The sequence below is a fragment of the Sus scrofa genome, chromosome 1 (assembly GCF_000003025.6).
Source record: "Sus scrofa isolate TJ Tabasco breed Duroc chromosome 1, Sscrofa11.1, whole genome shotgun sequence".
Taxonomy (NCBI): domain Eukaryota; kingdom Metazoa; phylum Chordata; class Mammalia; order Artiodactyla; family Suidae; genus Sus; species Sus scrofa.
Genome location: NC_010443.5, coordinates 242,593,315 through 242,611,430, shown reverse-complemented (window position 1 = coordinate 242,611,430; position 18,116 = coordinate 242,593,315). Strand labels below are relative to the sequence as shown.

The window sequence follows — 18,116 nt, the reverse complement described above, 5'->3', positions numbered from 1 at the left end:
AATCAGAATATACATTCTTCTCAAGTGCATATGGAATATTCTCAAGAATTTATCACATACTGGGGCACAAAGCTAACCTCAACAAATTTAAGAGTACAGAAATTATTTCAAGTATCTCCTCTGACCACAATGGCATGAAACTAGAAATCAACCACGGAAAAGAAGTGAGAAAAAACCTACTACATGGAGACTAAACAACATGTTACTAAGAAACCAATGGGTCAATGAGGAAATCAAGAAGGAAATTAAAAAATACCTCGAGACAAAGGATAATGAAGACACAACCACACAAAATCTATGGGGTGCTGCAAAAGCAGTGTTCAGAGGGAAATTCATAGCAATACAGGCCTTCCTCAAAAAAGAAGAAAGATCTCAAATCAACAATTTAACCCACCACCTAAATGAATTAGAAAAAGAAGAACCAACAAAACCTAAGGTCAGCAGAAGGAAGGAAATCATAAAGATCAAAGAGGAAATCAATAAAATAGAGATTCGAAAAACAAGAGAAAAAAAATCAGTAAAATCAAGAACTGGTTCTTTGAAAAGGCAAACAAAATTGACAAACCTCTGGCTAGACTCATGAAGAAGAGGAGAGAAAAAAAAATAAACAAAATCAGAAATAAAAAACGAAAAGTCACAACAGATACTACAGAAATACAAAAAACCATGAGAGAATACTATGAGCAATTGTATGCCAACAAATTTGACAACCTAGAAGAAATGGACAACTTTCTAGTGACCTACAGCCTGCCAAAACTGAATCAAGAAGAAATAGAAAAATGAACAGACCAATCACTAGAAATGGAATTGAACATGTCTTAAAAACACTCCCTACAAATAAAAGTCCAGGATCAGATAGCTTCACACGTGAATTCTATCAAACATAGAAAAAGGAACTTATACCTATCCCTAAACTTTTTCAAAAGGTTGAAGAAGGAACACTACCAAAGACATTCTATGACACCAACATTGCCCAAATTCTAAAACCAGACAAAGATATCACCAAAAAAGAAAACTATAGGCCAATATCTTTGATGAATATAGACAAAAAAATTCTCAACAAAATTTTAGCCATCCAAATCCAACAACATATAAAAAAGATCATACACCACAACCAGTTGGGATTCATCCAGGTACACAGGGATAGTTCAACATATGCAAATCAATCATCATACACCACATTAACAAAAGAAAAGTCAAAAAACACATGATCATTTCAATAAATGCAGAAAAAAACATTTGACAAAGTCCAACATCCATTCATGATAAAAACTCTTACCAAAGTGGGTATAGAGGAACCATACCTTAACATAGCAAAAGCCATTTATGACAAACCCACAACAAATGTAAAACTCAATGGAGAAAAGCTTAAAGCCTTCCCACTAAAATTGGGAACAAGACAAGGATGCCCACTCTCACCACTGTTATTCAACATATTACTGGAAGTCCTAGCCACAGCAATCAGACAAACGAAAGAAATAAAAGTCATCAAAAAAGGAAGAGAAGAGGTAAAACTGTCACTATATGCAGATAACATGATATTATACATCAAAAACCCTAAGAACTCAACTCAAAAATTCTTGAACTGATAAACAAATTCAGCAAAGTAGCAGCATATAAGATTAACATTCAGAAATCAGTTGCATTTCTGTACACTAACAATGAAATATTAGAAAAGGAATATAAAAATACAATACCTTTTGAAACTGCATTCCAAAAAATCAAATACCTTGAAATACACCTGACCAAGGATGTAAAGGACTTATATGCCGAGAACTATAAAACATTAATCAAGGAAATTAAAGAAGATGTAAAGAAATGGAAAGATATTCCATGCTCATGGGTTGGAAAAATTAATATTGTAAAAATGGCCATACTACCCAAAGCAATCTACAGATTCAATGCAATCCCTATCAAATTACCCATGACATTTTTCACAGAACTAGAACAAACAATCCAAAAATTTATATGGAACCACAAAAGACCCAGAATTGCCAAAGCAATTCTGAGAAACAAAAACCAAGCAAGAGGCATAACTCTCCCAGACCTCAGGCAATATACAAAGCCACAGTCATCAAGACAGTGCAGTACTGGTACCAAAACAGACAGAGAGACCAATGGAACAGAATAGAGAACCCAGAAATAAACCCAGATACCTATGGTCAATTAATCTTTGACAAAGGAGGCAAGAACATAAAATGGGAAAAAGACAGTCTTTTCAGCAAGCATTGCTGGGAAACCTGGACAGCTGCATGCAAAGCAATGAAACTAGAACATAACCTCACACCATGCGCAATAATAAACTCAAAATGGCTGAAAGACTTAAATGTAAGACAAAACACCATCAAACTCATGGAGGAGAATATAGGCAGAATATTCTCTGACCTCAACCTTACAAATGTTTTCTCAGGTCAGTTTCCCAAAGCAAAAGAAATAAAAGCAAAAATAAACCAATGGAACCTAATCAAACTGACAAGCTTCTGCACAGCAAAGGAAACCAAAAAGAAAACAAAAAGACAACTTGCAGAATAGGAGAAAATAGTTTCAAATGATGCAACTGACAAGAGCTTAATCTCTAAAATAGACAAGCAACTTATACAACTCAACTGCAAAAAGGCCAACAACCCAATGGAAAATGGGCAAAAGACCTGAATAGACATTTATCCAAGGAAGATATACAGATGGCCAACAAGCACATGAAATAATGCTCAACATCCCTGATTATTAGAGACATGCAAATCAAAGCTACCATGAGATACCACTTCACACCAGTCAGCATGGCCATCATTAATAAGTTCACAAACAACAAATGCTGGAGGGGTTGCACTGTTGGTGGAAATGTAAGCTGGTACAACCACTATGGAGAACGGTATGGAGGTACTTTGAAATCTATACATAGAACTCCCATGTGACCCAGCAATCCCACTCTTGGGCATATATCTGGACAAAACTTTCCTTGAAAAAGACACATGCACCCGCATGTTCATGGCAGCTCTATTCACAACAGCCAAGACATGGAAATAACCCAAATGTCCATCAACAGACAATTGGATTAGGAAGATGTGGATTATATACACAATGGAATACTACTCAGCAGTAAAAAAGAACAAAATAATGCCATTTGCAGCAACATGGATGGAACTAGAGACCCTCATCCTGAGTGAAGTAAGTCAGAAATACAAAGACAAATACCATATGATATCACTTACATCTGGTATCTAATATACAGCACAAATGAACATTTCCACAGAAAAGAAAATCATGGACTTGGAGAATAGACTTGTGGTAGCTGAGGGGGAGGGGGAGGGAGTGGAATAGATTGGGAGCTTTGGATTAATAGATGCAGACTACTGCCTTTTGAATGGATAAGCAATGAGTTCCTGCTGTATAGCACTGAGAACTATGTCTAGTCATTTATGATGGAGCATGATAATGTGAGAAAAAAGAATCTATACATGTATGTGTAACTGGGTCACCATGCTGTACAGTAGAAAACTGACCAAACACTGTAAACCAGCTATAATAGAAAAAAGTAAAAATCATTATATAAAAAGTTAAAAAAATTTAAATGATATAACTGTATCATATATATACTATGCTATATATTATACTAATTTATACTCTAACCATTATAAATTGCAATAAATGTTTTAAAATAAAAAGAAATAAAGGAGACATCTTGTATTGTGTAGATGAAAAGTTTTACGACAGAGTGGACTTCACATGCAATTTAACGCATCAGTCCTTGATGTCAATCAGGTTTCCCAACTGTTGGCTGAACTTACCTTAGTTTTCCTCTCATTTGTGAATCAGCTTTATGTTGAAAACAGCTTCCTTCATCCTGACAAAAATGGCTCATCGTATGCTCCAAAGGGAGAGAATCAGCCTTTGTTCTAGACTTGATCACAGGAGTCTTGAGATTCAGTCTGATTTCTCACTCCAGAATAGAGGGGCCAAGAAGATGGAATCCACCGATTTGTTCAGCTTCAGGGCTCTGCCCTTGAAAGCAAGACACAAGACCACTCTCTGCAAATTCTGAATACCTCTACTCTTTCATTTCCCCTCCACTACTCCCCTCCACCCCCAACACTTCTTCTAAGGAAACATTTTGAGCCTGGTTTGGGAGATGGAGGAAGGGCCCCACTCTCTCCAAACCTGAAAATATATTGCTTATGCCTAGAATTCTCTACAGAGTCTTAAAATTTTAAGTTTTTAGAAACAAAGTTCTTTGTTTCTGTGTTCTACCACAGCATATTCCTCCTCTGTGACAAGGACCACTTGATACTTAATTTTTCCTTTCCTCAAGTCAAAAGAGTTTGAAAGCCTTGCAATTATTTAAGTCAAACACTCAGATTTGTCTGTGAAAATAGGATACACTACACACATAGTACTTATGTCCATAATCATCAGCATTTTCATCTTGATGTGAGTTTTTTACAGCTGCCTTTGTATTGGCAATATATTGAGGACTACCTTGCTAATACTGTTGAACAAATAAATAAGGACATTTCTAACCCCCGACCACAGGTTCAAGGACTTGAACATGCACAGAATTTTGATATACTCTCCAAGAAGTCCTTGTGGGAGCCCCATCGGCTCTTGGTTTGTGTTTCTATTAGCAGGTATGGCTGAATATAGGTATTCTAGTTTTCATCAGCTCTTTGGGGATTTGAGAGCTGAACTCAATAACCTCTGGGAGTCTCCTTCAGTTCTTATAGTTTAAAAGGAAAACCAGCAACAACAACAAAGGACTGAGAATAAAGAAATACATTTTAATTTCTGATCAGTGCAAGCAAAGCTGTATTTAGTTGCATATATTGAGATATTTTGGCTATTGTTTGTCTGAACATAACATGGCTTCAACAGATCTGTGTGTAACCATCAAACAAATCGACATAGGAAAAGACAAGCAAACCTTCCTGGCTCCTAGAATGGCTCTTTTTTTCCCTCTCCAAACTTGAAAGATTGGTAAGATCATAATAATGTATGGCACTTAGCATATATACTCAATACATGATATCTTTCCTTACTACTAGTATATGTGAAGAAAACTGAATATTCTTCCTGTACTCCTGGTCTGGGCCTTCAGATTTGTTTCTCAATACAGCCTCAGTGGATGGTGGGAAGGGTGTGCAGTAGAGGCCCTAACTGAAATTGGATACATGGGACTTTTCCGTAAAGCTACAAGTATGGAAAGTTTGTTAGACTATTTTAAATACTGCTCTGTGTTATTATATTGTATATGTGCTAATGTTGATTTGGCTAAAATTCTAAGGTAGGGCCCTTTGTCTGAAAACACTTTGTTCAAGAAATTTAATAATGATAAGGCAAAGGAGTTCCCATTGTGGCTTGGTGGCAATGAACCCGACCAGTACCCATGAAGATGCCGATTCTATCCCTGGCCTCGCTCAGTGGGTTAAGTATCTGGCATTGCTGTGAGCTGTGGTGTAGGTCACAGATGCAACTCAGATCTGGCATTACTGTGGCTGTGGCGTAGGCCACCAGCTACAGTTCTGATTTGACCCCTAGCCTGGGAACTTCCACATGCCTCAGGTTCGGCCCTAAAAAGATGATAATGATAATAATAATGATAAGCCAAGGAAAAGGCATATAATTTTGAGCAAGAAATAATCTAGTAGTTCATAACCATGGTCCTCAATCTGTACTGAGATGCCAGTCATGCTTGAAGATGATGAATCATACCTAAGACTTACCAAATCCTAGACGGAAAGTCTAGGGTCAAGGAATATAACTGAATACCACCTAGATAGACAACCCGAGGCTAACAATTCCTGACAAATGATTCAAGCCATCTTCTACCCAGAGAGTTCTTTTCACCAGGCTTCTTTTTTTTAATGGTTTTCCTATAATAGTGGTTAGCACAGAACGGGCACTTAATATTTATGCATTGAATGAATAAATAAATTAATGAATGAGCTACCTTCAGATTTTGGTATGTTCTTGCACTCCAGTCACCTCAGCCCAAGCAGTGACCTTCAACATTAGAGATTTTCAGACAGAAATGCAAAGACCCTAAAATGAAAACCCCCACTGAGTCACATGTTAAAAGAAGCCATCTTTTCTCCTGTAAATAACATTAATCCAGAAAAGATATAAGCATAAAGACAGGCTGCCAAGACCAAACTCCATCCATTTATCACTTTAGAATAGCCAGATTGTTTCTCTGGGGAGAAGAGGTAGTGTAAGAATGGGAGCCGGGGGCAACAACAGAACATGCATTTCTCTCCAGATGTTTCATTAGATTTTTCACCAGGGGACAGACAAATGCAAAACTGCAAATGGCAAGAAGGAAACAAGACCTTCCGAGCAGACTGACAAGAAAGTGTTCGCTGTCATTTTGTTAACCCCATCCACCAGTCTGCTGTTGCAAGGCCCTGAAGTAGAAGGACAAGTCAGATCTCCTTCAGGGCCCCAGGCTACATCCAGTTGTCCCAGCTCTGAGGATCTACACTTGCTGGGCTCTCCCTGGGACCTGCATCCCAGATCTGCAGCCATAACATACAGTATGAAACTGTAGACCAACAGTTGAGAATATGGGTAAAAAACTAAGTAGGGCATCAGAGTAAGACATTTTCCCAACTGTGTATTAAACTAATTGTGTATTTCACAAAGAAGTTTTTCTAACAGAGTTCAGTAGTTACAAATTCATCAAAACAAATAAATAAACTGATTCAATAAAAGGAATAAAGGAAGAAGAGGAAGAAGGAAAGGAGAAATGAAGGAAGAGAGAGTGTGAGAAAGCGAAGGAGAAAAGAATTTATTTTCTTTTCCATTTTAAAAACATTATAGAACACTGAGCAATGTAACCAACCCTTGATTTCTATAGCTATAATTTGGAGGGGGAAAAAAAAAAACCTCCCTTCATTTCTTAAAACTAAGTGAATAGATCTCTCAATGTAGATCAGATCCAGGAGCAGAACTGTTTACATAATTCAAATTGACTGTATTTATTTTCAATAATTTAAATTTCAAACCCTCTCATTTTTGTGTCCCCAAATTCCTCTTTCTTGACAACAGACATTATCTGGCTGGGATGTAGCCTTATGAAAACACTATCTGCCAATAGTTTTATCTGTTGGTGGAAAATCTAGAGTACAACTGCACTAAGAGATTTCAAGGAAGTAGAATAAATGACAAAGTTTTGTCTTACATTTCCCTTCAGAGTAGAAGTAACTATAGAATAAATGCACTTGTATTATTTTTAAAAAGAAAAAATTATTTTACACTTCTTATTTACTTATTGAAATATTGTTTGGACTTAAAAGGCTTCGTTGAAAAATCATTGACTCCCCAAGTTTAAGAGATTATTGCCTATGGAATTTTTTTCATTTTTTAAAGTTTTGTTGAAATACAGTTGATTTACAGTGTTATGATAATTTCTTTGTATGACACTTTGTACGACAAAGTGATTCAGCTATACATATACACACATCCATTCTTTTTCAGATTCTTTTCCATATAGATTATCACAGAATATTGGGTAGAGTTCCCTGTACTATTTAGCAGGTCCCTGTTGGCCAATCATTCCATATACAACGGTGGCATATGCATTTTCTGCCTGTGGGATTTCGAATTACCTCTTGAAGGAAAAAAGATAGTTGGATTCTGGTTTGGGCAGTAAAATGGTAACTCGTCTAATTGTTTTAAGAGCAGTTTTAGGTTCTTTTTTTTATTAAAATATAGTTGATTTAAAATGTATTAATTTTCTACACCATAGCCACAGCAATGCAGGATCCAAGCCACATCTGCAACCTACACCACAGCTCACGGCAACTTTGGATCCTTAACCCACCGAGCAAAGCAAGGGATTTAACCTGCATCCTCATGGATGCTAGTCAGATTCATTTCTGCTAAGTCACAATGGGAACACCTATATTGTTTTTTAATATTCTTTAATATGATTTGTTATAGGATATTATATATAGTTTCCTGTGCTATAAAATAGGAACTTGTTTATCCACTCTTTATATAAGAGCTTATATCTACTATCCCCACTTCATCCCTCCTCCAACCCTACCCCTTGGCAACCACAAGTCTCTTCTCTATGACTGCGAATCTGTTTCATAAATAAGCTCATTTGTGTGATATTTTAGATTCCACTTATAACTGATATCATATGGTATTTGTTTTTATTTTTCTGACTTACTTCACTCAGTATGATAATCTCTAGTTGCATGCATTTGCTGCAAATGGCATTATTTTGTTCTTTTTTATGGCTGAGTAGTATTCCAATGTATATATGTACCACATCTTCTTTATCCATTCCTCTGTTGATGGACACATTGGGTTGTTTCCATGTCTTGGCTATAGTGAATAGTACAAAGAAGAAATACAGGTGGCCAAAAGGCACATGAAAAGATGCTCGACATCATTAATTATTACAGAAATGCAAATCAAAATGACAAAAAAATGAGGAACAACCCTACACGGATCAGAATGGCCATCATCAAAAAGTCTACAAACAATAAATGCTGAAGAGGGTGTGGAGAAAAGGGAACGTTCCTACACTGTTGGTGGGGATGTAAATTGGTGCAGCCACTATGAAAACAGTACAGAGGTTCCTCAGAAAACTAAAAATAGAGTTACCATATGATATAGCAATCCCACTCCTGGGCATATATCCAGCAAAACCATAATTCAAAAAGATATATGTATACCTACGTTCACAGCAGTTTTAGGTTCTTCTAGTGAGCCTATGCGTCTAGACTATGAACTTCACACAGTGTTTCTCAAGTTGGCTTCTCCACCCCTCACCCTTAGGTGGCATAAGATGGCTAGAGTGGGCTGGAGTTGGGAATTTCCCTTGCCCTAGGTGAGTTACTGTGATAAAGCACCATTAAGTTGGCTCTAGTGAAACAGTTTCACCTGAGGGCAGGCCTTGTTAAGAACAGAGTACTCTGGTGTTATTTCAGAATGGTTCCATTCCCCACCCCCTGCTGGAAGCATGAGGGGATTGCTCTCATTCTTTTTTTATTTATTTGTTTTTATTTGAGGGCAGCACTGGAAGCATATGGAAATTCCCTGGCTAGCGGTAGAATCACAACAGCCACAGCTACAGCAATGAGAGATCCCAGCTGCATCTGTGACCTACACCACAGCTCAGGGCAACGCTGGATCCTTAACCCACTGAGCAAGGGCAGGGGTCAAACCTGCATCCTAGATCCTCATGGATACGAGCCAGGTCCCCCATTGAGCCACATGAGGAACTCCCGGATTTTCCTCATTCTTACTGTGAGAACCTGGTCAAACCTCTGGAGGTAAATCTCACAAAAAAAAAAAAGTGTCTTCCCCTGCCCCTTGACTGGTCCCCCTGGAGTTGTTCATTCTCAGAGTGGCTGCACTGAGCCTCCAGCAGTTCATCAATGACAGTTCAGGTTTTCCTACCCCAGCACTAGCTCCCCTGGTGACTTCTACTCCTGAGGCTCCACTGAGAGGAAACCCTGATGACCCCCATTCTCTGGGCTGTCTCTCTAATCTTGGGGGCAGTGGCTAGCCCTGGGTCCTTTCCTCTCTTATGGATTCAAAGAAAGTTGATTTTTCAGTCTGTTCAGCTTTTCACTCATCATTAGGACAAAAGGGTATCTTTGAAGTTCTTATGTGCAGAAGTGGAAACCAACAAAACCCAATTTAATTTTTAACCGTGGACATTTTTCTTAAAATCATCAATTCCTATATAGCTAATATGTATTAAATTTTGGATTAAAGGGTACTTTTTTCCTACCATGTGTTAAATCAGTCACACATGAGCATGTAACCCTCTAGACTGTTCTGTGTTATATAATACATATAGCCATTACGTGAAGAAATAAATGTGTGGCAGCTTGATGTTGGTTACTGCCAGCTGTGAGTGATATTGCTTAAATTTCTGGACTTTCAAGCCAAATATGGCAATCCACATGACCTGCTCATTTCAACCACCCTTTGTCACTTGTCATACAGGCTTTATGGGGGATGGGCTTATACTATAGGGAGACTACAGAGACAAGTAGGTCAGCCTAGAGAAAATTTCCCTGCTGTCTTTCAAGCATGGCTATATTTTTCCTGCTCTTGCCTTCCTATATTCTTTATTTAAATTTTACCATAATTTATTTATATTCTTGTTTTAAGCCTCTCCAAATCCTTAATAAACACCAAACCAACCAACCTTCAAGATATTTAAGTTTCTTATAGCTCAAAAGACACATTTAGAGACTAAGGTTCTGAAGGTATAAACCCCATCATCCTCATTAAGTGTTACACATGCTTACGGCTGAAATGAGACATTACACATCTGTAGCTCATTTCACCCTCCTCTGAGGGATGGGACTGAGACATGTGCGGGTGTGGCTGTCACACATGATTCATTAGCACCACTGAAGACTGCTTCTGTTTTGTGGATGCCAGGGCAGTTTTCAGAGGCTTCCCTCGGCCTCTGAATTCTCCCAGTCATATTTACCCAAAGTGGCCTTGTTTGAAGCTGTAATTTAACTGATCTTGTAAGTTGAATCCCTGTGCTTGCTCTTGGGTTAGCCTTACTTGAGCCCATGCAGTACAAGCTGGTTTATCACTGTTGCAATCTACTCTCCACCCACTGCCTTGTTACTATATGGCTTCCTATTTAGGTTAATGAAATGACTCAAAACCCCCCAATGTGGCATCCTGGAGTTGGTCTAAAGTCTCCCAATCACCTCAGAGATAAGGAATTACCCTACTTGACAGATTTGTGTTTGCCACCGAGTTTGATGTTCTGTCTACCATACACTCAGAGGACATTCTTCAATTTTTAATCATTTTCCCAATGTTTTGGTCTTCAACACATTGACGACAGTGTTACTTAAGAAGTAGAATTAACCGATAGCTTTCGGCTGTCTCAATCAGTCTAAACAAGACTGGTACACAACCTCTTATTTTGTTTGGGTTTCTTTTTAGGGCCATTCCTGTGGTATACGTAAGTTCCCAGGCCAGGGGTTGAATCGCAGCTGCAGCTGCCAGCCTAGGCCACAGCCACGGCATTGCAGGATCTGAGGGGTATCTGTCACCTATGCTGTACTTTGCGGCAACGCCAGATCCTTAACCCACTGAGTGAGGCCAGGGATCCAACCTACATCCTCATGGATACTAGTCAGGTTCTTAACCTACTGAGTCTACTGAGTTCTGAACTCCTTGGTTTTTATTTCTGTTTTTCCAATGTATGTTCATAACATTGTATGTATCAATTTTCTAAAAATTAGTTCTCTGTGTTTTATATTAGCAGTAATGGCAAGGCCTACATTAATAACAATTAATGGAATATTAATGGTTGTACTTTACTTTTTTAAATTACTACTTTTATAATTCTCATATAATGCTTTCTGAACTTAAAAGGTTATGCTGTTGAGAAAGTAGCACATCGTTGTTGGTGACTAAAAACAGTTATTATGAGAGATAAACAACTGAAATCAAATTCTTGTCCCTAAGACAAACTCAAAAATATATACATTTATAAGTACTTATTTAAAGCTCTGTATAAAATTCAAAATAAGTAAAAAGTATTTGCCACTAGACAGAGTAGAACTTCTTAGTCTGATATAAAACAAGATGAAACTTCTGCCAATTACTACATGCTTGTCACCATTGTTGGTATTTATAAATCAAAATAAGGAGTTTCTAGAGGCTCAATGGATGCCTATCTGTAGTTGGAGTAATCATAGGAAAACCCTGCCACCCAAAATACCCAGCTGAGTGTTTATACAGCTAAAACACGTATAAGTTGGCATGACATTAGCACTGGGCCAGCAAAGTAGCTCAGGGTAGTAGGAAGAATGTGGGCCAAGCACCCAGGCTGACTGGGCTCATCAGCTACTCTGCCCCTTTGTTGTTATCAAGTCACTGTGCCTGTTTCCACCTGTATAAAATAAGAATTATTATAAAAACAATGGTAATAATACATATATACATCCATATCTCACTGAATTGAGAAAATTCAAGATATATAAACTACAATATAAATAAATAAAAATAATGCTAACTACAGCTTATACTTACTGCCTTATGGTACCTAGACATAGTACCTGGAAAGTATTGCATGTGGCCAAAGCTGTCATCATTTTTATTTTATGCGTATCTGGAGTGGTCACTGTGTCTGAGATGGTCAGCCAGTGCTGAGAAGCTAGTCAGTATGTGTAAAGCACTCAGAATACTTGTTTTGAGAGTCTGGCAGGAATTCAGAGAGTGGCTCTGCAGTGGTCAGCCACCCACACTCCAGAGGATCCAAGGTGGCCAGTCAGTGGGAGGCTGTCAAGGTATGTGCTGTGGCTTTCATACTTCTCCAGCACCCTCCCAGGGGCCTGGCTGAAATCTTGCTTCTTCAGGAGAGTGAAACTTAAGGGCAGCCCATTGCCCAAATGGAAACAGATGGTTACCACTATCTAACACAAAACACTAACGTACAGATTTCTTCTCCCCAGCCTGGCCACTTAGCCTTTAAAGTGGCTCCCCAAGGTCCCTGTCCATCTGGTGGGGAGATGGGAAGATCCTCCTCCACAGCAGCTATACAACAGCCCGTGAGGGCTACCCCAGGGGCACCTGGGTCCCTACCAAAGCTCCCAACCTAGGTCCCTGGTAAACTAGAACTCTTCCATTCCTCGCCCACCCTTCTGCTCAGTTCTTCATTTATACACGTTGCACTCTCCAACTTCCATGCCCTTTTGTAGTGAGTTTCTGAAGAGGCAGCACAGCCAGCAGGCCACCAGCAAGTACAGGCACTAGAGCAGAACTGTCCAACAGAACTTTTTCAATGAAGGAAATGTTTTATATTTGCTTTATCCAATATGAGAGCCATTCATCAAATGTGGCTATTGAGCATTTGCGTGGCTAGTGTGACTGAGAGACTGAATTTTTTATTTTATTTAATTTAACCAATTTAAATAGTTACATGTGGCTAGTGGCTATTGTACTGGATGGCACAGTTTTAGAGACAGCCTGAGTTCAAGTTCTAGGTCTGAATTTCCTGGCCACATGACATTAGGAAAGTGACTAATTTGTTGAGCCTCAGTCTTTCACTATATCTGGAAGTAAAACATTACTTAACTCATAGTGCTGCAACAAAGATAAAAAACTCTCACTGAAGCAGCTGGAAGAGGATATGATACAGATTAAGCTTTTAGGAATATCAGCTATTGTATGCATTTAAAACTACTTACTTATATCTCCCCATGATTCATCTGGGATGCTCTTCTCAGAGTATTGATTCATTGAAATAATCATACCAAAATCATGCTCAGCTAACCCTTAAGAAAACAGAGAGAAAACATCAACCAGTACTTGATGGAACTATAACAAAAGCTATTCTCAACTGTACCTTGGGGAAATACACTAACAACCATGCCTAACTGAGCCTTAGAAAAATAAACCTAAGCCTTTTTTATGGAGAGATATCCTATCCTATGGGTGTTTCAAAGGCTGAGTCATAAGAAAATTTCTTAAAGCAATGACGTATTTTGTTTGGCTGATTTTGGAAGGGTTGAGAATTGCCTGAAATATGTGACAGAGATATTTAATAAATAAAGCAGGAAATCAATTTAACAAATTTTTTTACCAAATACTAGCTCTGTGATAAGTACAATGGAATCCTCATAAGAATATGACATCACTTCTACTTTTAAGAATTTCAATGTTCTTGGAGATGCAGTATTTTCAAAACACAAATGGCAGAACTACAAACTAGGAAAAGTGCTGTGGGTGTTTAGATGAGAAAAACTCAACACTGGCTGAAGTTGAGAGGAGCTTTGCAGATACAGAACCGAGCAAAAAGCAGAGCACTGCCCATCTTCTAGGACTGAAGAGGTTAGTATGGAAGAAATCATTTCTGAAGCACTTGCTTGTGGCAGGTATTGTTTAAGCTGTGCAGGCTGATATCCAAGTTATGCATGCAAGTTTCCTTTGGGTTCAATTCATTCAACATATATATATATATACATAGAGAGAGAGAGAGCACATCTAATATGGGCCTAGCAGGACATGTCATAGGCAACTCATGGTTTGCTCAGACCTCACACCTGTAGACCTGAGAACTTCATGTGGAGCTAGGAATCTGCTTGATGCCATAGCAATTTTATATCCCCATAGTCATAAATCAGAATGCCATAGTCCATGAAGACATAAATTTACATGCTTATCATGATAACAATTCTTATCACCATTAAGGTATCTAGGTGTTTACTTTATATCCTCACATAAAGAGTAGGCTTTAGGTTTCACGTTTCAGTTTCAATATCCTTATTACTCCTCTAAAAAAATTTTTTACAAAGATTCTTACTGAGTAGATCGAAATCTTGTCATTTTTAAAATAGCCACAAGTATAGGCCTATCAGAGCTTTCATAGCTCATGTTCTAAGCAAGAACTTTAAAATGTAAATTCTAAAATCACGGAATCATATAACTCCCTCCTAAGAGTTATAAGCCTCTGTTTTTGACAAAATATCTAAAACAGGGAATTTCTTTAACAGTAGGGGCCAGTAAACCACTTACCACCCCATACCAAAAAATGTTTTAAGGACTCATAAGTAAAAATAAATAAATTTTTAAAAGTAGTTAAAAAAAAACCAAAAACTAGCTTATCATTCTCTCCACCCCACCACCGGGCTTTTCCTATGTAAATACTGACCCATCCATTCAAGCCAGAGTAAAGGGCATGCGACACACCTCCCTAAACGCCCCCTGCAAAAGTGTGGTTCCCTGGACCAGTAACCTCAGATCATATGGGAAGTTGTTACAAATGCAGAATCTCAGCAGACTGCCTGAATCAGAATTCGCTGAATCTTCTTTTAACAAGATTCCCAAGTGCTAGATAGCCATATTGATAAATTGAGAACTACTTCTCTAAGGAACATTAAAATATTACTGAATTAACTTGAAAATACGATGCCAGTTCACTGGACTCTGTCTCCTCAGATCCTTTCATAGCCAACTCCATGTAAATTGGTCCTGTAGAATAGACCAGAAGAGTGCTTTCAAGTTGAAACAACAAAGGATTCTTAAGAGGTGCTGATAGTCCCTCTTCCTCAAATAAATATTAAACACGCTTTTGAAAACACTTGTTTAAAGAGATGACAAATTGCTTTCTCACCTGGGTTACCTACATAACTGTACAGTCATCTTTCCCATCAGCTACTTCTTTTTTAAATTAAAGTCGGAGATATAAATGCAACCTAATAAGTACAATAAACAATCAACTAGATCATGATGAAAGGAGATTGGAATGATTGAAGGAGAAAGAACTATTGCAGAGGTTGAGAATTTTGGAGGGAGCAGCATGGTCAAGGCCAGCAGCTTCCTGGAACCCCTGCTTCCTTACTTCTCAGGGTGCTCCTCTCAGACCACCTGCCCCATGCTCCCAGACAATGGAGCAGAAATGGAAGCAGGGCTCTAAGGCAGAAACACTCATCTGCAAAACATACTCTAGGGAAAATGAAATCAACTCTGCTATTAATATAACTAGAGGTATTCAACATCTAATTAACATGAAAGCTTAAAAAAACTGAAATAGGAGTTCCCATCATGGCTCAGTGGAAACAAATCTGACTAGTATCCATGAGGACGCAGGTTCAATCCCTGGCCTTGCTCAGTGGGTTAAGGATTGTTGCCGTGAGCTCGGGTGTAGGTCAGAGGCAGCTCAGATCTGGCATTGCTGTGGCTGTAGTGTAGGCCAGCAGTTACAGTTCTGATTCAATCCCTAGCGTGGGAATCTCCATAAGCCGAGGGTGCAGCCTTCAAAAGACAAAAAAAAAAAAAAAAAAATTAAAAATAAATAAATAAAAACCTGAAATAGAAGTACATTTTTTAGTTTAGAAAAATTAATGATAAAAAAAATCAAAGCGGACCTAGCTTACAATTGTTGCCTTTTTGTAGCTCTTAGCCACAACTAATTCCTTATTAAAAAAAAAAACGGTACAAAACCATTTGCATATGGGTTTCTGCCCTTGTGTAAAAGCAAATTTATGAAAATTCAAATCCAATATCATTTGCTGACTCAATCACTATAATGAAGTCTGACAGGTTTAATATAAACTAAATATAATCATGTAATCACCAGAAAAGAAAGTATAAAAAGGGCCCTAATAATAGAGGTATGTTGATAAATGTTTAACAACTAGCTCTCTGGGAGGGGAAATAAAGCCCTAAATATAGGATTCACCAATATCTATGACATAAATGCTCCCAACGTGGCAGTCTCAGGCTATCATTCTGATGTCATTGAATGCAGAGCTCAGAAGAGTCACACAGTTGGTTCTCAGGAACCCAGAAAAGCTGTTCCAGCACACTCCTAAAAATAACTAAATGTGTGGATTTTTCTACTCATTAGTAGATTGAGCAACATCTGATCTCTGGTCTACAGGCATTTTTATTTATACCACGAAAAGTCTAGTAGTTCTACCGTTAATCAAAGGTGGCCAGAGCCAAAGTTTAATCTTCAGGTAAACAAGTACATGAATTTTGAAGTCTGGCCTCTCGTTTTTGGATTTTCAGCATATCAGACACGGCCTTCGAAAGCGTGAACTTTTATGATATCCTCCTGCTCATCAATCACTCTCAGGCTGATGTTTTTAATACCTGATAAAGATGGGGAAAGTACTCTGCATGGCTTATGTTTTGCTTTCTTGGGTTTCTTCCCCTGAATTTCTGTCACTGTGTTGGATGTAATCATGAATTCTGAGGATTGACATGAAGCAATGGCCATGAATATGTGCACTTTGGAATACTTCATCATAATTTTTGACAGCAATATTCCTCAAGATTGGCAGACAGATTAAAGTTGAAGTGGTAGCCTCAAAAATAATTTTAAGGTAGACATTTATAGCATATACAAAGGCTTATAAAGCTATTTGTCATAGGTGGTATTGCTATACATCATGTTCTGCTAATTAGACAAAATCCATTATGCAGTTATTGTAATATACATGAAAATGAGATTTATCAATTTAAAAAAGTGTCTTACCCAGTATCTCTCAATCTTGTATAGAAATATTACAATAGCACATTAAAAGAAGACAATTCACAAGGTCATGAGAAATTAAGGCTGTCAAACAATCCAATGCCAAAATCTAGGATAAGCTGTCAAAAAATCCAATGCCAAAATCTGGGATCAGAACAATTATAGGAAATATGGGCATGAATTTAGAATGTGAACTCAAGCATCAGCTTGTGGTATTAACCAGATTTGCTTTATTAAAAAAAAGAAACATGTAAAATAAGGAAGGAAAAATCTACTATAACCTTTGCAATATAGGGTTAAATAACCATGTCAAGCCTGCTCTGAGACATCATTCCTCTATAATACTCAGAACTGCACTGTGCAGTGTGGCCATCTCTGATCTCCTGAAACTACTCCTTTCCACCTCCACTGGGATTCTCCTATATCCCTGAAGAGTCTGTAACTCCTAGAAAATAACAGGGCAGGAAATAGGGAGAAGGATTAAGAGTGGGCACAATTAGAAATGGCATGGAGCATCCTAGGAAATTTATTTATGGTTTTTAATGTCCCAGAAAATTAGCCAATAAAGGAAAAGCCCTCACTGGATTCATGCTTGCTAGAAAAATGGAAATTTCATTAGGTTCTGTGACTCTTCCCTCTTCCAACAGGGATCTGAGAAAGGGATTTGATCTCTGCACAAAAAGAAAGTACACAGACCAAAATAATCACCCTATTTGTTGGCAAACACTTAGTCTAGATAGATGCTATCTTTACCAAGAACAAATGTCAATATAACAACACTAAATATAAAACTACAGAACAAGAGGGAAAAGCAGTATCTAGAAGACCTAGAGACAAGGTTGCCATTAAGTGTACAACCTGAAAGAAAATTTCAGTAAAGTGTGAAAGATATGTCATATATGAAACAAAACAAGTTATTTTAAAACTTGAGAAGAGATTAAATGGGGAGATAAATGAGATAACGAGGAATTGGAAAAACACAGTAGCAGAACTTAAGACAACACTAAGGGAGTAAAGAGCAAAACTTATGCTGCAGAAAACAGAAGGAATGATGTGACAATCTTAAAAGCTTTCTTAGAATGTGGAGAATAAAAAATATTAGTAATGAGAGAGACAATTACAGATAAGGAAGAAGAAAACAGAG

At 37.9% G+C, this 18,116-nt stretch overlaps 1 long non-coding RNA gene across 1 annotated transcript in view; it reads right to left on the bottom strand.

The window, feature by feature from the left end:
• Positions 3,703-18,116, bottom strand: part of LOC106509220 — a 208,066-nt gene continuing 193,652 nt past the window's right edge. Inside the window, exons 5-6 of the long non-coding RNA XR_002337059.1 lie at positions 13,182-13,268; positions 3,703-3,999 (exon numbers count right to left, since the gene is read on the bottom strand). This is a non-coding gene — a long non-coding RNA (uncharacterized LOC106509220). The remainder of the gene's footprint in view (positions 4,000-13,181; positions 13,269-18,116) is intronic.